This window comes from Coregonus clupeaformis, chromosome 33 (assembly GCF_020615455.1).
Source record: "Coregonus clupeaformis isolate EN_2021a chromosome 33, ASM2061545v1, whole genome shotgun sequence".
In the NCBI taxonomy this organism is placed as follows: domain Eukaryota; kingdom Metazoa; phylum Chordata; class Actinopteri; order Salmoniformes; family Salmonidae; genus Coregonus; species Coregonus clupeaformis.
This window is the reverse complement of record NC_059224.1, coordinates 2,487,082-2,501,838: the sequence shown is the minus strand read 5'-3', so window position 1 is coordinate 2,501,838 and position 14,757 is coordinate 2,487,082. Positions and strand designations below refer to the sequence as shown.

Genomic DNA, 14,757 nt, shown 5'->3' with positions numbered 1-14,757 from the left:
TACCCATCTACCAATAGGTGAACTTCTTTGTGTCACACCCTGGCTCTGGGGACTCTTAAATGTTGAGCCAGGGTGTGGATTTTTCTATGTTTAGTTTTCTATGTTTTTGTTCTAGATCGTGTTGATCTATGTTGGCCAGGGTGGTTCCCAATCAGAGACAGCTGTAGCTCGTTGTCTCTGATAGGGGACCATACTTAGGCAGCCTGTTGGCACCAGTTAGGTTGTGGGATCTTGTTCCGTAAGGTTTGTTTTGTGTTAACCTAGGACTTCACGTATCGTTTGTTGTTTTGGTTCGTGTTCAGTACAAATAAAATGTATGCTTATCACGCTGCGCCTTGGTCCGTGTCTTCAGTCAACGACCGTGACAGAAGATCCCACCAAAAGAGGACCAAGCAGCGTGCCCAGGAGGAGAAGATTGCGACGTCTCAGGTGGGCAAATGGTGGTCTTGGGAGGAGATATTCGCAGGGAAAGGGCCATGGGCAAAGGTAAATGCCCAGGCAGCAGAGGAGAAACGGCGCCAACCGTGCCAACGACGGACACGCGAGAGGCAACCCCAAGAAACATTTTTGGGGGGGCACACGCCGTGGACGACGGGGCAGCAGGAGGCAGCTACAGGGCGAATCTGCGGACTAGGAGAGGAGGACACCAGGTTACGGGGGCTATTGGTCATGAGGGAGCAGGAGTTAATGGGTCAGAGGGAGGAGCTACTGGAGGTGATAAGGGAGAAGGAGAGTGTAGAGGCACGGCGAGAGGAACTGGTTAGGCAGCAGAGGGAGCGGAGGTTTATAAGGAAACCCAGTCCTGATCCCCGCACTAAGACAGTGGTGCGTGTTCCCAGTATGGCCCGACCCATTCCTGCTTCCCGCACAAGGCCAGTGGTGTGTGTTCCCAGTACAGTCCGGCCTGTTCCTTCTCCCCGTACCAAGCCAGTGGTGCGCGTCGCCAGCCCGGTCCGGCCTGTTCCTGTCCCTCGCGCCAAGCCAGTGGTGCGCGTCGCCAGCCCGGTCCGGCCTGTTCCTGTCCCTCGCGCCAAGCCAGTGGTGCGCGTCGCCAGCCCGGTCCGGCCTGTTCCTGTCCCTCGCACCAAGCCTGTGGTGCGCGTCGCCAGCCCGGTCCGGCCTGTTCCTGCCCCTCGCACCAAGCCAGTGGTGCGCGTCGCCAGCCCGGTCCGGCCTGTTCCCTGCCCCTCGCACCAAGCAAGTGGTGCGCGTCACCAGCCCGGTCCGGCCTGTTCCTGCTCCCCGCCCCAAGCCAGTGGTGCGCGTCGCCAGCCCGGTCCGGCCTGTTCCTGCCCCTCGCACCAAGCCAGTGGTGCGCGTCGTCAGCCCGGTCCGGCCCGTTCCTGCTCCCCGCCCCAAGCCAGTGGTGCGCGTCGCCAGCCCGGTCTGGCCCGTTCCTGCTCCCCGCACCAAGCCAGTGGTGCGCGTCGTCAGCCCGGTCCGGCCCGTTCCTGCTCCCCGCACCAAGCCAGTGGTGCGGGTCGTCAGCCCGGTCCGGCCCGTTCCTGCTCACCGCACCAAGCCAGTGGTGTGTGTGTCCAGTCCGGCACGGTCCAAGCCTGTTCCACCGGTGCTATTTACTGCTTACTATTTACTACTTACTACTTACTATTTACTGCTTACTGCATACTATTTACTGCTTACTGCTTACTATTTACTACTTACTATTTACTACTTACTGCATACTGCTTACTGCTTACTATTTACTGCTTACTGCATACTACTTACTGCTTACTATTTACTGCTTACTGCATACTGCTTACTGCTTACTATTTACTACTTACTATTTACTACTTACTACTTACTGCTTACTGCTTACTACTTACTATTTACTGCTTACTATTTACTACTTACTACTTACTACTTACTGCTTACTGCTTACTATTTACTGCTTACTACTTAATGCTTATACTTACTGCTTACTATTTACTATTTACTGCTTACTAGTCCTGAACTCACTCAGTCACTCACTCACACACATACAGTGTATACTTCCATTCATGTTTTCATCTGGTACCGGGGGACCTTCAGATGAGTCTTGTGAGGCCTGTCGGCGTCCTAGAGAAAAACAACTGGCATGTATGTGTTCGTGAGGGTCTTTACAGAGGGGTCATTTAAGTGTGTAGCCCAAACTGTTCGGACGCTAAAGACAGAAGTTGGCAGATCGCTACAGACGATTTTGTGAGAAGACCGATTTTCGGGACGTCTCATGGTCTGACAAACGCCGCTCCAGCTCTGCCACCTTTCACCGCCTGATGCGGAAGAGTTACAGATATCTTAAACTGACAGATTTGTATTATGCTAATTAGATTTACACAGGGGGTGCAGACATCAACTCTAATGAATGGCGTGTTATAGCCGTCAGGCTGGTTGGCAGCATACTGTAGTAGTGTATTATTATATTATATTATATTATTATATTATAGTGCCAACCTGTCAGAATATTGCAGGCATGGCTTTCAACTAGCTCTTTTTGGTCTCCCATGAGAGGCAATGTCATCCCAGTTAATGAGGTCTATTGTATTCTGTTCATAAACTCTGAACTTCTACACTGTTCGTTTTCCAGTCTTACATTGAGTAATCTAACAGCCGTTCGGGGCTGTTTTTTGTGTACTATTCTTCTTGACAAAAAATAAGTGTTTTGCTGTGAACGATGGTTGCATGCTAGCCAGTAGTGGGGTGGTTATTCCACTCAGCTGAATGGTGGTTGCATGCTAGCCAGTAGTGGGGTGGTTATTCCACTCAGCTGAATGGTGGTTGCATGCTAGCCAGTAGTGGGGTGGTTATTCCACTCAGCTGAACGGTGGTTGCATGCTAGCCAGTAGTGGGGTGGTTATTCCACTCAGCTGAACGGTGGTTGCATGCTAGCCAGTAGTGGGGTGGTTATTCCACTCAGCTGAATGGTGGTTGCATGCTAGCCAGTAGTGGGGTGGTTATTCCACTCAGCTGAACGGTGGTTGCATGCTAGCCAGTAGTGGGGTGGTTATTCCACTCAGCTGAATGGTGGTTGCATGCTAGCCAGTAGTGGGGTGGTTATTCCACTCAGCTGAATGGTGGTTGCATGCTAGCCAGTAGTGGGGTGGTTATTCCACTCAGCTGAATGGTGGTTGCATGCTAGCCAGTAGTGGGGTGGTTATTCCACTCAGCTGAATGGTGGTTGCATGCTAGCCAGTAGTGGGGTGGTTATTCCACTCAGCTGAATGGTGGTTGCATGCTAGCCAGTAGTGGGGTGGTTATTCCACTCAGCTGAATGGTGGTTGCATGCTAGCCAGTAGTGGGGTGGTTATTCCACTCAGCTGAATGGTGGTTGCATGCTAGCCAGTAGTGGGGTGGTTATTCCACTCAGCTGAATGGTGGTTGCATGCTAGCCAGTAGTGGGGTGGTTATTCCACTCAGCTGAATGGTGGTTGCATGCTAGCCAGTAGTGGGGTGGTTATTCCACTCAGCTGAATGGTGGTTGCATGCTAGCCAGTAGTGGGGTGGTTATTCCACTCAGCTGAATGGTGGTTGCATGCTAGCCAGTAGTGGGGTGGTTATTCCACTCAGCTCGCTCAAACTGGGTCATGCTCTCTGTAGAACATCGCCCTGTCCTATCATTTGTGGTAATATGTGGGATCTATTCCTTTTTCATGAATTGTGGTGTAATAAAATTGTGTATGATTTTTGGAAACCGTTGTGTGGTGGGGGTGTGTCCTGGGGGATTCGTAAAGAACCTGGTGTCGTAGGAAGAGAGGAAGTTAGTGGGCATACCTACCACACTTACCTGGTTAGTCAGTCCTTCCTCTCTGGTGACTCTCTCTCTCTGGTCTTCTCTCCAAAATAAGCTCAAATTAATACGGTAAACTATCACTAAACTATTTAAATCCATAATAAACTATAACCTTTCAGTAAACTTAACAAACTGATCTCAAATCCAGACACTGCTAATCTCTGTTCACATTGAGGATATCCCCTGTGCCAATAAGGAACGGATCCCCCAGACCCCTCAGCAGCGTTTAACTTCATCTGTTTACATGGAGAGATCGACAACGTTCGGATGCGTCCCAAATGGCACCCTAATTCACTTTATACTGCATTAGGGCACTGGTCAAAAGTAGTGCGCTGTATAGGGAGCCATTTGGGACTCGTGCTTTGTCTTGGCAGTAAAACCAGAGAGTCAGCAGCATTCCCTCCAGCCTCCATTACGTAATCAGTGGAGCGAGGTCTTTGGCTGGAGTCCTGTTTTCTTACCTTTTGACATGGCCACTGCTAAAGTAAATCACTACTCTCAGGCTGGATCCTAAACGGCACCCTATTCACTAAGGGTTTCCCTATGGGCCCTGGTCAAAAGTATTGCACTACATTCTTAGAAAAAAGGGTTCTAAAAGGGTTCTTCGGCTGTCCCCATAGGGGAACCCTTTTTGGTTCCAGGTAGAACTTTTTTTTAGGGTTCCATGTAGAACCCTCGGTGGAAAGGAACTCAAAAGGGTTCTACTTGGAACCAAAAGGGTTCTACAAAGGGTTCTCCTATGGGGCCAGCCGAAGAACCCTTTTAGGTTGTAGATATATATTTTTTTTCTGTGTATGTAGGTACAACAGTAGTGCACTACATAGGGAATAGGGTGCCATTTGGGACACAGGTAGCAGTGCTGATTAGAAGAAGTAAGGAAGTGGAAAGTCATCCATCGCCATGACACCATCATCTCGTTATGGTGCGGCAAAAAAGTGAAGAATGTGGGATATTACAGAACACAACATGGGAACCCATCTTAATGGCTTCGGCAGCTAATGGGCCTGACTGCAATGTAAAAGCTTATACAGTACTACGTAGGTACACTCACACACACACACACACGCACACATGCGCACACACACACACACGCTCGACTCCACTGGACTATTTACAAACCAGTCATAATAAGCATAAGTAATTGGCTGTCATGTTCGACCTACCGTGCCTTGCAAAAGTATTCATCCCCCTTGGCGTTTTTTGAAGACCAAGGAGCTCTCCAAACAGGTCAGGGACAAAGTTGTGGAGAAGTACAGATCAGGGTTGGGTTATAAAAAAAAAATATCTGAAACTTTGAACATCCCACGGAGCACCATTTAAATCCATTATTAAAAAATTGAAAGAATATGGCACCACAACAAACCTGCCAAGAGAGGGCCGCCCACCAAAACTCATGGACCAGGCAAGGAGGGCATTAATCAGAGAGGCAACAAAGAGACCAAAGATAACCCTGAAGGAGCTGCAAAGCTCCACAGCGGAGATTGGAATATCTGTCCATAGGACCACTTTAAGCCGTACACTCCACAGAGCTGGGCTTTATGGAAGAGTGGCCAGAAAAAAAAGCCATTGCTTAAAGAAAAAAATAAGCAAACACGTTTGGTGTTCGCCATAAGCCATGTGGGAGACTCCCCAAACATATGGAAGAAGATACTCTGGTCAGATGAGACTAAAATTGAGCTTTTTGGCCATCAAGGAAAACGCTATGTCTGGCGCAAACCCAACACCTCTCATCATCCTGAGAACACCATGTTTTTCATCGGCAGGGACTGGGAAACTGGTCAGAATTGAAGGAATGATGGATTGCGCTAAATACAGGGAAATTCTTGAGGGAAACCTGTTTCAGTCTTCCAGAGATTTGAGACTGGGACGGAGGTTCACCTTCCAGCAGGACAATGACCCTAAGCATACTGCTAAAGCAACACTCGAGCGGTTTAAGGGGAAACATTTAAATGTCTTGGAATGGCCTAGTCAAAGCCCAGACCTCAATCCAGTTGAGAATCTGTGGTATGACTTAAAGATTGCTGTACACCAGCGGAACCCATTCAACTTGAAGGAGCTGGAGCAGCTTTGCCTTGAAGAATGGGCAAAAATCCCAGTGGCTAGATGTGCCAAGCTTATAGAGACATACCCCAAGAGACTTGCAGCTGTAATTGCTGCAAAAGGTGGCTCTACAAAGTATTGACTTTGGGGGGGTGAATAGTTATGCACGCTCAAGTTCTGTTTTAAAAAATCTTATTTCATGTTTGCTTCACACACAAAAATATTTGGATCTTCAAAGTTGTAGGCATGTTATGTAAATCAAATGATACAAACCCCCAAAAAATATATTTTAATTCCAGGTTGTAAGGCAACAAAATAAGAAAAATGCCAAGGGGGTGAATACTTTCGCAAGCCACTGTATCTTAATAAGCCATAGGCAGGGCCATTAACTCCCTCTGTCAAAATGCTTTTAAAACTCACATTATTGTATTCTAAGTTAGGTTTGTCCTACCTCTATTGTCCTACCTACTGTATAAAATGGAGGTGTTTTGTTTACAGGTCTACTGTATAAAATGGAGGTGTTTTTGTTTACAGGCCTACTGTATAAAATGGAGGTGTTTTGTTTACAGGCCTACTGTATAAAATGGAGGTGTTTTTGTTTAAAGGCCTACTGTATAAAATGGAGGTGTTTTGTTTACAGGCCTACTGTATAAAATGGAGGTGTTTTTGTTTAAAGGCCTACTGTATAAAATGGAGGTGTTTTTGTTTAAAGGCCTACTGTATAAAATGGAGGTGTTTTTGTTTAAAGGCCTACTGTATAAAATGGAGGTGTTTTTGTTTTAAAGGCCTACTGTATAAAATGGAGGTGTTTTGTTTACAGGCCTACTGTATAAAATGGAGGTGTTTTTGTTTAAAGGCCTACTGTATAAAATTGAGGTGTTTTGTTTACAGGCCTACTGTATAAAATGGAGGTGTTTTTGTTTAAAGGCCTACTGTATAAAATGGAGGTGTTTTGTTTACAGGCCTACTGTATAAAATTGAGGTGTTTTGTTTACAGGCCTACTGTATAAAATGGAGGTGTTTTGTTTACAGGTCTACTGTATAAAATGGAGGTGTTTTGTTTACAGGCCTACTGTATAAAATGGAGGTGTTTTTGTTTAAAGGCCTACTGTATAAAATGGAGGTGTTTTGTTTACAGGCCTACTGTATAAAATGGAGGTGTTTTTGTTTAAAGGCCTACTTGCACACCTAGAACATGGCTGTGTGTGATACTAGAGCGTGACATTTGACCTCCAGCAGAAAAGGCATGAGACCATGAGACTTTATGAAGTATGCAGTGATATCACCCCAGAGAAGATCTTATGTACACTGCAGTTATGTAATAAAGAAAACATGTTGCAGAGTACAGATAGAAACATGATACAGTAGACCTTCTACGTACATTATCGACCAGACAGAGCCATAGTGCTAGTATTAGAGATAAACGGTTTGCCATTACAACCTCACTAACTTATTCACATACTAGAACATGTATTAAACTAAAATCAATAACTGTAATCATTTTGATAAACAATATTGTTATCCTGGCTGAGTGAATCATTTCCATCTCCATTGACATTTCATTTCATGTGGCTATATCGTACGCCTATGGACCTGCCGCCTGTGCACTAGCTTCCATGATGCTCTACAGTAAGGTGACAGAATGGCAGATGGGTTATTACGTAACAAGACCAACAGCCCAGAATCTGTTTGCTCCTTTTTTAAATGGCACGAATAAAAAACTGTTGAGGTCGGTTAAGGCATAGCCTGTTGTTAAAATGCTGCCAACTCTGCTATCTTATCAAGGCTTTAGGGATAGATAGAGAGTTGGGTCAAAATATGTTTGCCCCTTTTTAAAATGGTACGACAAAACTGTTGAGCTCGGTAAAATAGCATTGTGTTTTTTTTTTTTTTGTTGCCATTCTCAACGCTTAGGGATAGGGAGTTATAGATTGATTAAATAGCTCTCCATTTAGTTTGGGAGCAAGGAGCATGCAACAGCTCAGATAGCATTCTTACTTTGTAGCCTACCTGTGACACTTGTTAACCGAATAGGCGACTGAAAGCTGTTGCTATGCAATCACTGGCTAACCGATGGTCAGTTTAACACAACGTTGGTATCTGCCCTGGGGAGCAGACCATGACACCCTAGCTATTAAATAGTGCACATAAATATTCATCCACGGGACAGTACACATCAGCAATGCGGGTTTTGGTGACATGTCCTCAGGACCGCCTGCGAGCCGCGACACACGTCCCATGCCCCGGCGCGGGGCCACGGCATTCTCTTCTCCAAGCAGGCGCTACATGAATCACTGATTCCCTGTCTAATAGAATGTCGTGGTCCATTTTATAGGCTACAATCATTCGTAGCCTAGAACATCGTATATTATTCAATGTCAGATTATATCCCAACTATGTTGTTTTGAGGCATCTTTTGGGGGAGAAACGTGAAAACGTATTGAGGAACCCTTTTGAGGTGCATCGAATGATAGGCCTACAATATTGCACCATTCAATGGCTCATTTTATAAACACCGTATCATCACACGGCCTGTCCATTATTAATAAGGGGTCCGACCAGCGCATCAGCACTGCAGGGAGTGGCAAGGTTACTACGTATTCCACCTCATTCATAATAAACAAACAAAAAAACGTTACATTCATCCCGTTCTACATTATAACGGTTTCTGGGTCGAAACAAGTGACATTGACATTACGCACATCACTATTATATTTATATTGAGTAAAACGGCACCTTACCTCTCTCCAGCGTGTTGTATTTGTAGTCCAGAATCAACAACTAGCTCCTCCCCTCGAACAGTGGAGCAGCACCAAACCTCGCACTGTTCCAAAACATATCTGGCCATCAAAGCATAGCTACAATGAGTAAGTGTGAATTTCGCAAGATCCCACGGTCGGAGAAATGGTGTCGCGAATGACGTTGCGGAGGAGATTCCCGTTGTAGAGCGCGCTTCCCGGTTATTCCAGTAGCAGCAGGCGTGTTGGAGAGGGAGGGGTGCAGCGGTCCGCCTGCCTGCAGGAGGCACACTGCGGTGACATTGACCAATGGGATCACGCAGTGAAGGGTCCCCTCTCCGATTCGTAAATATCTCTGCCTCATCAAATATTACAGCACCCGTCTCATTCACTCAGTTTCAAATGGGATCAGAATGAGAGATTAAGTAATCCACAATTTCAGAAATGTAGGCTAAAAGTCTGCAATCAACCCGACAGGCTATAGGCTTAAAAAAATGTACGTTTAAGGCATGTGCAAAATGGGTGATCTTGATACATTTCCCGACACAGACATTTTAAAGGTAGCCTTCACTACTAGACACTATGTGGGGTGTTTTCCCAGTCTCCCTACATTGTTACGAGTGATGAGAGGTATTTTTTTGAATTTTTGTGCTGGGAGAGTTCAACCCATGACGTCATTGGTTGATTGAGCCTGCTGTCTGATCTAAAAAATGGAGTCATGTTTTGTAGCAATTATTGTAGCCTTTGTTTTTTCGCCGATTGCACGATCACGCGAGCTGCGAGTATATGGTTGTCCTTGTTCAATAGAGACATTGGACTTGCCACGACATTATAGAATATCTAGGTTGACTCGTTTTCCCTGGCTTTGTAAAGACTACAGCCTGATGGAAGCCCTATTTCCTTGTCCAATTGCGTTCCCACCCTCGAAGGCGGGATTTTCAAAACGGGGGCAGGTACTCGTTTCTACAGGTTCACGGGAGCTATGTTACCGTGCGCTGTCTATCCGAGACTGCTAAATAATTACAATGGCTGCTTCTGTAACCGGTGTGAAATGGCTAGCTAGTTAAGCAGATAAGAGCGTCTGCTAAATGTCTGCTAAATTACGTAAATGTTTCAATCGGTGACGTCACTCGCTCTGAGACCTTGAAGTAGTTGTTCCCCTTGCTCTGCAAGGGCCGCGGTTTTTGTGGAGCGACGGGTAACGGTGCTTCGAGGGTGACTGTTGTCGATGTGTGCAGAGGGTCCCTGGTTCAAGCCCAGGTAGGGACGGAAGCAACACTGTTACACTTCTGGGGATTCCTCTTTCCAAGAAGAGCTGGATGGCAAAATAGTTTTTGATGTTCTTTTAGATAGGGCCATACAACCCTATTAATTTGAGCCGGAAAAACACTGAAGAGGAGTTGAGACAGCGAGAACAAGAATTGTGAGCCCAGCAAGCAGCGATGGGGAGCGATGGTCAGACTCCTACTGGAGGTGCCTATGTGGGTGCTGTCCAGCCACACAGACAGAAGAGGAATGTCTGCGCTGCAACACATTAGATCACGGACAGTTCTTACTGGAGAGGGTCCATGCAGACCCCATAAATGGTGTGTGTATGTGACAGGCCATCGAAGTTCCGACAAACATATGGATAGGTCCTCTGTAGCTCAGCTGGTAGAGCACGGCGCTTGTAACGCCAAGGTAGTGGATTCGATCCCCGGGACCACCCATACACAAAAAAAAATAATAATATGCACGCATGACTAAGTCCCTTTGGATAAAAGCGTCTGCTAAATGGCATATTATTTATTATTGTTGATAGAGGGGTGCTGGAGACGTTCTTCAGAACCTCCAAGATCAACTGGCGGCGGCAGACTAGACCAGCTGGACAAATTACAATTAAGTAAATTGTTTTGCTGTCAGCTAGCTAGCTAGCAATATAAGCTAATTGGGATGCGCTTTGGTTGGTATTAACTTCCTATTCTTATAAGTGTTCGGTAAAGTGCCTTAGAGACGTATCAGTGATTTTGGTTGTCAGGTGACGTCAAGGTGTGTTGCCTGGTAAAGTATGCCAGGAAGCTTAATACTAGTGTCGTTGGGCTAACTGGTGTGAGGATTGGGTTTGGCAGACAACGTGGAGTCAGTGTTAAATAACCTCTGTAGGTGCTTTTGTTTGCATCTTTTGTTACAGCTTTGAGTTGCGCTGTTTGGTTGTTTACCAGTTAGACTGGTTTGGCTCAGTGTTGGCTGCCTTTCTTTGTTTGAACTTGCCACTGCGGTGGATAGTTGGTTGTGTGCTGCGTTGGAGAGAATTGGTTAGTTTCCAGGCCCCTGCGCAGGCTCTACTTGCTGTTGGGACATCGGTCCGAGGAGGTGAGTACAATCAGCTGTGTACCTCAGTGGGAGATTTGGGTTAGGTAGTGCCATTTGCTACCCAGAGCTATAGCCGTTATTTTCCCCTGCTATGCTTAGCGACGTGATCCACTTTGTTTATCTCTGTGTTTTGTTTATCTCTCACTGAGCAGTTGTCTCGGGGGCACATCCGTGGCTTGGGGGGAATCCGCCAGCTTGCTTTTTTTTTTTTTCAATGCCAGTGGGCTACAGTGCGTAATTACCCACCGCGAATCCGCACGAAGACTAGGGTTGAGTTACGGTAGGATTTGGGGAATGTCCTTCTCTCTAATCTCTCTCCTGTGGTGCCCAGTGTGATTGGCGCTTCTCTTGTTGTGGTCTGGTGTGCTCAGCAGAGGGGAAGAGCAATATTATTTTGTTGCAGTTACTTGTGACTATTTTTTTGTTGCAGTTCCTTGTGACTATGGCGTCTAATGGCGTCTAGACGAGTTCATTCGCGTTCCATCAGAGGAACTGTTAGAATAATGTACTAAAGAACAGCTGTTGAAGATCGCCGAACTACCAGGTTGAAATTAGTGATCAACGTCTAACATGTTGTTAGGTTGCTATTGAGTCTGCGCTCCAGCAGGTATATCTCACTGGTCATTCCCAAAGCCAACACCTCCTTTGGCCGCCATTCCTTCCAGTTCTCTGCTGCCAATGACTGGAACGAATTGCAAAAATCTCTGAAGCTGGAGACACTTATCTCCCTCAATAACTTTAAGCATCAGTTGTCAGAGCACCTTACCGATCACTGCACCTGTACACAGCCCATCTGAAATTAGCCCACCCAACTACCTCATCCCTATATTGTTATTTATTTCGCTCTTTTGCACCCCAGTATCTCTATTTGCACATCATCTCTTGCACATCTAGCATTCCAGTGTTAATACTATTGTAATTATTCTGCACTATAGCCTATTTATTGCCTTACCTCCATAACTTGCTACATTTGCACACACTGTATATATATTTTCTGTTGTATTTCTGACTTTATGTTTTTTTTACCCCATATGTAACTCTGTGTTGTTTTTATTGCACTACTTTGCTTTATCTTGGCCAGGTCGCAGTTGTAAATGAGAACCTGTTCTCAACTGGCTTACCTGGTTAAATAAAGGTGAAATAAAATAAAATAAATAAAATTGAAGGCCATCTGATGGAGAGTGGTATACTCGTAGGTACCACTGGGGGTAGCCTCTGCGGAGGACTCGCCGTCTCCCCGTTTCGCTCCAATGGCCACCCCGTCTGTTAGCCCTAGTAGCCAAGTTGCGCTAGCTAGCTCTGTTAGCTATACCCAAAATCTACTTTAGTTTAACGTTATAGCTAGTTAGCAAGCCTCAGTGTATCTCATTAGGAACAAAACTGGATGAATGTTTTGATGAGGAGGAAGAGTAAAGGAATGCCTTCGTCACTAGTCTTGGAGTAACTAGACCTGTGTTGTAGCTAGCTAGCTAATGTGTGTCTGTGAGATGTATAATATTCTTCCATCAGATTATTTTTGGAGTGTGTTCTGTGGGGAGAAGCTAGGCAGAGGACACCAAATCTCCTTGCCTGCTTGTGGTGTTGGGGCCCATTTGAGCAAATTATCCCTCACATCAGTGGAGGCTGCTGAGGGGAGGACAGCTCATAATGGCCGGAACGGAGCAAACGGAATGGCGTCAAACACGGAAACCATGTTTTTGGTGTATTTGATACCATGCCGTTCCAGCCATTACCAAGAGCCCTTCCTCCCCAATTAAAGTGCCACCAACTTCCTGTGCCTCAAAAGGAGACGTGAAAGGTCCCTTAACAACAATATCCCCTTGTATCTCACTGCACCCCCCCAAAACACACTATACACAATTATTCCCTTTGTAGAACTGTAGTATTTAATATAGGCGTTAGTAGTATGTTTTTCATCTACTGTGTATATAATAAACTCAGCAAAAATAAATAAACGTCCATTTTTCAGGACCCTGTCTTTCAAAGATAATTCATAAAAATCCAAATAACTTCACAGATCTTCATTGTAAAGGGTTTAAACACTGTTTCCCCATGCTTGTTCAATGAACCGTAAACAATGAATGAACATGCACCTGTGGAACGGTCGTTAAGACACTAACAGCTTACAGACGGTAGGCAATTAAGGTCACAGTTATGAAAACTGTTAAATGATGTATTACATTCTCTGCTTCATTACAGTAGTTGCGTGTTCAATAAAATGAGAGGATAGGCTTGCTATTCTCGCATGTTTTTTAAGGTCGTAATAAAAAATGTCCGTTCCTTCCTTGCAGAGTATTTTCTGTTGGCACTCTTAAGTTTTTGGAACGAATTTAACCGTTCGTTAACTGGTTAATGAGGTTGGTTAGTCGGCAACAAAATTGACCGAAATTTGCATCCCTAATACAGACACATTTTTTTTTTATACTGTTCACACATTAGCCAGCTTTTGACATTCTTTTTAAAAGTGGTTATGGTTGGTATGGCGTTGAGTTGCTGTGGGAGTTTGTTCCACTCAACAGCACCGGTATATAAAAATGTGTTCTTGCCTGATACGCTAATATTTAAAACACTGGCCAGTGGCGGCTCCTGAAAAAATTCTCAGGAGGGGCAATTTTTCTGATGATTTAGGTGACCTACACACGTGCACGAGTCCGTGCACGCGATTCCAGATATCTTTACCTCTGAATAAACTGCCTTTATTATACCATATCCACCCTGTCCAAAGTCTCTACTTGGTCTCAGTTCTCCAGTAAACTTGTGATTATCAACAGTACACAACGGTAACAAACAATTGGGGGAACTCACGGGGCAGATAGTAACCACTTAAAAGGAAGCGATTCCCAAACCTTCCATAACAAAGCCATCACCTACAGAGAGATGAACTTGGAGAAGAGTCCCCTAAGTAAGCTTGTCCTGGGCCTCTGTTCACAAACACAAACAGACCCCACACAGCCCCAGGACAACAACAACAACAACAACAACAACACAATTAGACCCAACCAAATCATGAGAAAACAAAAAGAGAATTACTTGACACATTGGAAAGAACAAACAAAAAAACAGAGCAAACTAGAATGCTATTTGGCCCTAAACAGAGAGTACACAGTGGCAGAATACCTGACCACTGTGACTGACCCAAACTTAATGAAAGCTTTGACTATGTACAGACTCAGTGACCATAGCCTTGCTATTGAGAAAGGCCGCCGTAGGCAGACCTGGCTCTCAAGAGAAGACAGGCTATGTGCACACTGCCCACAAAATGAGGTGGAAACTGAGCTGCACTTCCTAACCTCCTGCCAAATGTATGACCATATTAGAGACACATATTTCCCTCAGATTACAGCGATCCACAAAGAATTCGAAAACAAACCCAATTTTGATAAACTCCCTTATCTACTGGGTGAAAAACCACAGTGTGCCATCACAGCTGCAAGATTTGTGACCTGTTGCCACAAGAAAAGGGCAACCAGTGAAGAACAAACACCATTGTAAATACAACCCATATTTATGTTTATTTATTTTCCCATTTGTACTTTAACTATTTGCACATTGTAACAACACTGTATATATACATAATATGACATTTGAAATGTCTTTATTCTTTTGAAACTTCTGAGTGTAATGTTTACTGTTAATATTTATTGTTTATTTCACTTTTGTTTACTATCTACTTCCCTTGCTTTGGCAATGTTAACACACGTTTCCCATGCCAATAAAGCCCTTAAATTGAATTGAATTGATAGTAAGGTCGCAATGACACAGAAAGCAGTTCAATGTCGGGGTACAGAGTCGCTCTCTTACCAGGATCGCGGTCCGCTCTGACCAGGGTGAAGGTGGCCGGCTCCACTTCTCTGTCCG

At 45.2% G+C, this 14,757-nt stretch overlaps 1 protein-coding gene across 1 annotated transcript in view; it reads right to left on the bottom strand.

The window, feature by feature from the left end:
• The window catches only part of si:ch211-278j3.3 (E3 ubiquitin-protein ligase RNF19A), a 53,831-nt gene extending 45,041 nt beyond the window's left edge, over nt 1–8,790 (bottom strand). Inside the window, exon 1 of the mRNA XM_045210117.1 lies at nt 8,551–8,790. The gene's annotated coding sequence lies outside the window, so the exon portion shown is untranslated. The remainder of the gene's footprint in view (nt 1–8,550) is intronic.
• Nucleotides 8,791–14,757: the final 5,967 nt, after the last annotated feature.